Source organism: Dendrobates tinctorius, unplaced genomic scaffold (assembly GCF_039654945.1).
Source record: "Dendrobates tinctorius isolate UK_male_01 unplaced genomic scaffold, ASM3965494v1 ptg000086l, whole genome shotgun sequence".
NCBI classification, from domain to species: domain Eukaryota; kingdom Metazoa; phylum Chordata; class Amphibia; order Anura; family Dendrobatidae; genus Dendrobates; species Dendrobates tinctorius.
In genome coordinates this window covers 11,662,478-11,668,490 of record NW_027361754.1, presented here as the reverse complement: position 1 = coordinate 11,668,490, position 6,013 = coordinate 11,662,478, and the positions used below count along the sequence as shown (strand labels likewise).

The following is a 6,013-nucleotide window of genomic DNA, read 5'->3' as shown; positions in this document are numbered from 1 at the left end:
TGAACACCGGTACATGTCATAAAAGACATTAAAAATATAACAATGGCTACCTATCCCCAGGTCCAACCCAATGGTCCCCATGAGCTCAAACCTAGGGATCCACCATATTATTCCAAGGTCACAATATACAATAGAACTAGATAGAAAATCCATAAAGGGATTAATGTCCCAAGCAATATATAAGGTAAAACCTCACAGCCAAAAATGATAATATGATGATAAAACCCCCCTCACATCAGACTCCTACTATACAGAAAACAGAAGATAATGATAAGGAATATCTCAAAGAGACTACAGAGACATCGTGTAAACCTATCAATTAGAACCATATAAATCAATACAGTACAACTTTATTCAGATTTTAGTTACATATAAGAGAACGAAGACCTAACACAATATATCCAGACTGAGATTCCAATGAGGTAAGGGGTAACCATCTTCCCCATGAGAAGTGATGTCCAATAGGATAACTGCATGATGGGAGAGAAGAGAACATCATAAATATTCATCCCAGAAATCCAGTAAATAAGAGCTCCTCATTTAAACCCCTTGGGCTCAGTGAGTCCAAATTAAAAATCCATCTGGACTCTGTTTGTAATAATAGCTTTCTGGGTGAACCCCCCCTATTGGATAATGATATTTTCTCCAATGCGACCACCATAGTACCAGCAATCTTACCAGCATGGTGGTTCAAGAAATGGGCTGCCACAGATGTCAACACCTTGCCCTTGGTTTGATCAATACGTGCCAGGTTGATTGTTGAGAAGTGCTTCTGGATCCTCCGGCGTAATTCCTGAGAAGTTTGACCAACGTAAACCTGATGACATGGACAGATTAATGCATAAACCACACAAGTAGTTTTGCAGTTCATATATGACCTTAACCTATGTCTAGTGCCGTCTCTTGGGTTCACAAAATAATCCCTGATGGAATGCATATGGGGGCATATGGTACAATTGCCACATGCAAATGAGCCCCTAAGCATTATTCCCCTTTCCAACCCAATTACTGGTCTCATATAGTGACTTTTTGTTAAAATATCCTTAAAGTTTGGAGCCCTTCTTGCTGTTATACAGGGCCGTTCCGGCACCAGAGCAGACTTCTGCAAGTTCGTCGTAAGTATACCCCAATGTCTCCCAATCACTTCTCTCACCTGTGGATTTCTGGGATGAATATTTATGATGTTCTCTTCTCTCCCCTCATGCAGTTATCCTATTGGACATCACTTCTCATGGGGAAGATGGTTACCCCTTACCTCATTGGAATCTCAGTCTGGATATATTGTGTTAGGTCTTCGTTCTCTTATATGTAACTAAAATCTGAATAAAGTTGTACTGTATTGATTTATATGGTTCTAATTGATAGGTTTACACGATGTCTCTGTAGTCTCTTTGAGATATTCCTTATCATTATCTTCTGTTTTCTGTATAGTAGGAGTCTGATGTGAGGGGGGTTTTATCATCATATTATCATTTTTGGCTGTGAGGTTTTACCTTATATATTGCTTGGGACATTAATCCCTTTATGGATTTTCTATCTAGTTCTATTGTATATTGTGACCTTGGAATAATATGGTGGATCCCTAGGTTTGAGCTCATGGGGACCATTGGGTTGGACCTGGGGATAGGTAGCCATTGTTATATTTTTAATGTCTTTTATGACATGTACCGGTGTTCATGCTTCACATTAACCCTAATTAGCTTATGGCTCCTTTTCATGTTGTGACCCCCTCCCTTTGTGTTTCTGTCTGTCTCATTGTTGTGTCTGTTCTTCATGTTGCATGCTCTTGTGAGCACTGTGTGTCATTGGAGCTGCAGCCTCGCGCCCGGGTATGGGTTACCGCTCGGTGCTGACCTTGATTGACTTCTTTGGCCAGCATGTGGGGGCGTGAGGCTTGCGTTCCAGGGGAGAACTTCATGCGTCTCACTGGACGCAGGTGCGAAAAGGAAGAAGGGAGAGAAGGAAAGGAAAAAAAAGAGGGAAAAAAATTTTTTCAAGAAAAAATTTTTGGGGGGATTTTTTTTTTTTTTTTTCCTCCCCTGTTTTATCAACACTCCTCACACAGCTCATTGCGCATGCGCGGCAGCCATGTTCCTTCATTGACCGGGACGCCGGTCTTTTTGTAGTGATTGGAACTTTTGGATGGGGGCAGTTCACCTGTGGTGCATGTGCGAGTCATTTGAGTCTTAGTAAGGTATATAAGGCTGTTGGATCATGATCAGTGTACCTCCCCTGATGAAGCCGCATGGGTTGCGGCGATACGCGTGGGGTATGATCCTGGGTGTAGCACCCACTTGGTTATAGCTGTATTTTCACTGCGACCTTATTATTGGTTGCTCTGGAGTAATTTTTGTGTGGTACAATTTAATATTGGATTGTGGGCATTGGCCATATTGCTGTTGGCTTATTATGGCCTGTGTGCCCTAACCAGTGAATATTTAGGGACACATGCATGGAATTATTTCATGCAGTGATTGTGCAATATTAGGGCCCTTGGTCTCCATGAGCAGGTTTATGGGGTGGTTGTTGTGATTTATTGCAGTGAGGTTGGACCACATGGTTGATATACAGGTTATTACAGCATAATCTATAATTGTGATATGCCATACTTCACTGTTATATATTGTGGGATGCTTCATATGTTTTTATTATGTTTTTAATTGTATTGCTGCATCAATAAAACATTGTTTTTGTACTGGTTCAGTGTGCGCTATTTGCAGTGGTTCTTTTTCTTCTCTTCTCATGTTTATTATTCCACTGTTGCTGCACCTAAACCTTCATTTATATATTTGTGATTGGTACAGTTGGTGCGCCCCATTTTTGTTATATATAACTCCTCGTTGGCTGGGCCCAGTGGCTGAGACGTCGAAGAGACCTGCGGTTTTCCTGCGGATTAGCCTGCGGTTTCACACCTCTAGTATGTTAAAGGTGTGAAACCGCTGCGGATTCCTCCCAAAGAATTGACATGCTGCGATTTGTAAACCGCAGCAAAACCGCGCGGAAAAAACCACAGCGTGAGCACAGCGGATTTGTAATGCCATAGGTTAACATGGTACTGTACCATGTCTGTGGAACTGCTGCATTTCCGCAGGGCCAAAACCGCTGCGGAAACACAGCAGAATCCGCAGCGTCTGCACACAATCTTACTGGTTCCGACAGGGTAGTCGTTATCGTGTTACCTGTGTATTATTGCTCTGATCCCTGCAAGGATAACTGTTGCTAGCTTGCTGGTTACTCGAGATAGCCCTTATAGATAAAAATATATATATAAAAGTTGCATTCTAAGTTCACTCCGGCTCCAGTCTCGTCACGGCATCCCGCGTACCTGCGATTACTACATTTGGCATAGTCGGCAGGATGCAGTGCTATGCTGTGGAGCTGGACGGAACGGATGCGAGGGCTGTTTAGGATGCATCCGATGACCCCTGACCTAGAAGCAGAAGTGACCCTTATGGCGTTGGACTGGGAGACCCGGGATTCCTTGATTTTGAGACCCCAGGGACAGCGAAACACCTTTATTAGGGTCTTACAGATACTGGAGGAGACTCATGGGGACCCGACGGACATGGGAGACTTGAGAACCCGGTTGTTCAGTCGTATGCAAGGGGAAGGGGAGACGGTCACCCAATTCATGAATGTCCTTCAGGAGCTAAATACGGCCATTGAGCGAAAGATGGTGTAGGTGTGGGACCCATTGACATAACCCTACGCGACCTCTTAGTGACTGGGCTCCGAGACCCCCTGACTAAACAGGCATTGCGGGAGTGAGTCCAGTTGAACCCGCGTATGGCTTTCTCCGAGGTAGGGAGTCAGGCGCGCGCGCGGGAGCAAGAACAAGGGCTGGCAGTCCCCGTGGGAAAGGTCCAAAGCACTGAGGCCTCCATGAACGTCATTGGAGAGCCCCAATGGGTGGAAGAAATGAAAGAAGAGCTGAAGAGCATCAGGGGTGAACTGGCCGAGGTGAAGAGAAGGGCCGAGTGTTGTGAGTTCATTTTCTCCTTCACCGTTGATGTCTGATGAACTCCCTCTGCTGGTGAAGAGAGGTAGTGAAATTGATTGGGTTGAGAAGAACCTGTCATCTGAACAGGTGGCGCCTGATTGGACACCCAGAATCACTGAGTGGATATAAGGCAGCCGACGCCCTACAGGGGTGCTGGTGATCCTTTCTGCCCTGAGCTCTAGCAACCAGTTAGTCCTGTCTACTGAAAGCTAAGTTTTTGCTCTCTTATTTTTCCATGAGATTTTGTCTGTTTGCTTCGTGTTTTGTGTTCAGCCTGCCTTTGTTGGGATGGGCAGAGCTCCATTTTTGTCTCTGATCAGTTTATCTCTTTGCTCTGTTTTCAGAATATACCTGAGTGCTGATATAGTGATTTTGAAGTCTAGCGACTTCAGGGCCTTTTTCCATATCAGACGGTTGGGACATTTTTGGTAGGGTTTTTTGTGGATTGCAGCCAGCATCTATTCTGTCCTTTCCTATTTAGCTAGTTGGGCCCCATCGTTTGCTCAACCTGTCTTTCTGTCTGTGTTTGTGTTTTCATCTGCTTTTTACCGACAATACATGTTGGGGGCTGTCTATTGCTTTGGGGTCTGCTCTGGGGCAGTTTAGATTTCCCCTTTCTTTTTTTAGGCTTATTTAGTTCTCCGGCTGTGAACGAGGGGTCTAGGGCACCGTAGGAACCCCCCACGGCTACTGTTAGTTGTGGTGAATAGGATCAGGGGTCTGCAATCCGATAGCTACCAACCTCTCCGGTTTTCTGGACTTAGCTTGTATTTTTGCTTTTTCCTCCTTCGGTGGCTCATTCATAACAGCCGAGACCACAAGTGGTTGGCCTGGGACGGGCCTGGCACCTGGGGGCCCTCGTAATCCCTGGGACGGTCAGTCCCTGCGGCCTCGGAAATGCTTTGAATGTGGCGAACTGGGCCACTTTGCTCAAGAGTGCCCGTTGCGTGGGAGATACCCACCCCAGCGGCCATTAAACTAAAGGGCTCAGAGCTGGGGGGATGCCGCTCGGAGCCAGAACCCACGACACGGGGTGGTGGAAGTCCAAAGATCTGATTGCAAAGTGTCCATTGATATAGGCAGAGTTTGAAGGACGTGCAGTACGCTGTCTGGTGGACACGGGGTCGCAAGTCACTACCATGCCTGAGACCTATTTCTGGCAGCACTTTCCCGAAGCTGTGAGGCCCCAGTGGGGGTCCGTGATAAGGCTACTAGCCGCTAACCAGCTACCAGTCCCTGTCGTCGGAGTAGCCTGGATGCAAATTTCTTTGTGCGGCAAACAACTTGGCTGCTGAGGTGTGGTTCTGACCCAGGGAGACGCAAGCGAAAAACACCCTGTCACTCTGGGTATGAACATATTGAGGGAGTTTGGCAGTCTACTCCTTAGCAAGCCTACACAAGAAAGCTTGAAGCAATGGGGCTCCCGCACTCCCCAAGGGCAGGTCTTCCAACAGCTGGTGTGGGGGAAGCGGGTCCTACAGGACTGCGCAGGAGGGAGAGGTACTGGGGAGAGTGATCGCACCGGCAGCCCCTCAGCTCATGCTGCAACCAGGGCAGACCGTGGTAGCCCTACCCGTCCGGGCCCATGTACCCCTGGAGGGAGTAGAGGTGCAGGTGGAGCTGTGCTTCTCGGAGTGCCTACCCCCTGGGGTCCTGATGGCCCGCGCCTTGGCCACTGTGAGAAAGGGGACAGTTCTCATGCGCTGTGTCAACCTAGAAGATCAAGACATCGTCCTGAAACCACGCGCCAAACTGGAGAAACTGGTGAAACCCCTGGAGGAAGTGCTTCCGACTCTGGCATTACAGCTAAAAGTGAAGGCGGGAGACCCATGGGCGGTGACTATTCGCTCCATCCAATCCGCTGGGTCCTCGCTCAAAGAGAAGGGTCGAGCTATCCTAGAGCGGGCAGAACTTTCTGGCCTAAACCCGGCCCAAATACATCAAGTAGAAGCACTCCTGGGCCAGTACCGAGAGGTATTCGCCGATCATGAAGTCGACTTCGGGTGCACCACA

General features: G+C 47.3%; 1 long non-coding RNA gene across 1 annotated transcript; it reads right to left on the bottom strand.

The window, feature by feature from the left end:
- Positions 1-330: 330 nt before the first annotated feature.
- On the bottom strand, positions 331-1,046 carry LOC141098044 (uncharacterized). The gene is made up of 2 exons (XR_012234125.1): positions 679-1,046; positions 331-470 (listed from the first exon to the last, which is right to left on the bottom strand). It is a non-coding gene; the product is annotated as an uncharacterized lncRNA (long non-coding RNA).
- Positions 1,047-6,013: the final 4,967 nt, after the last annotated feature.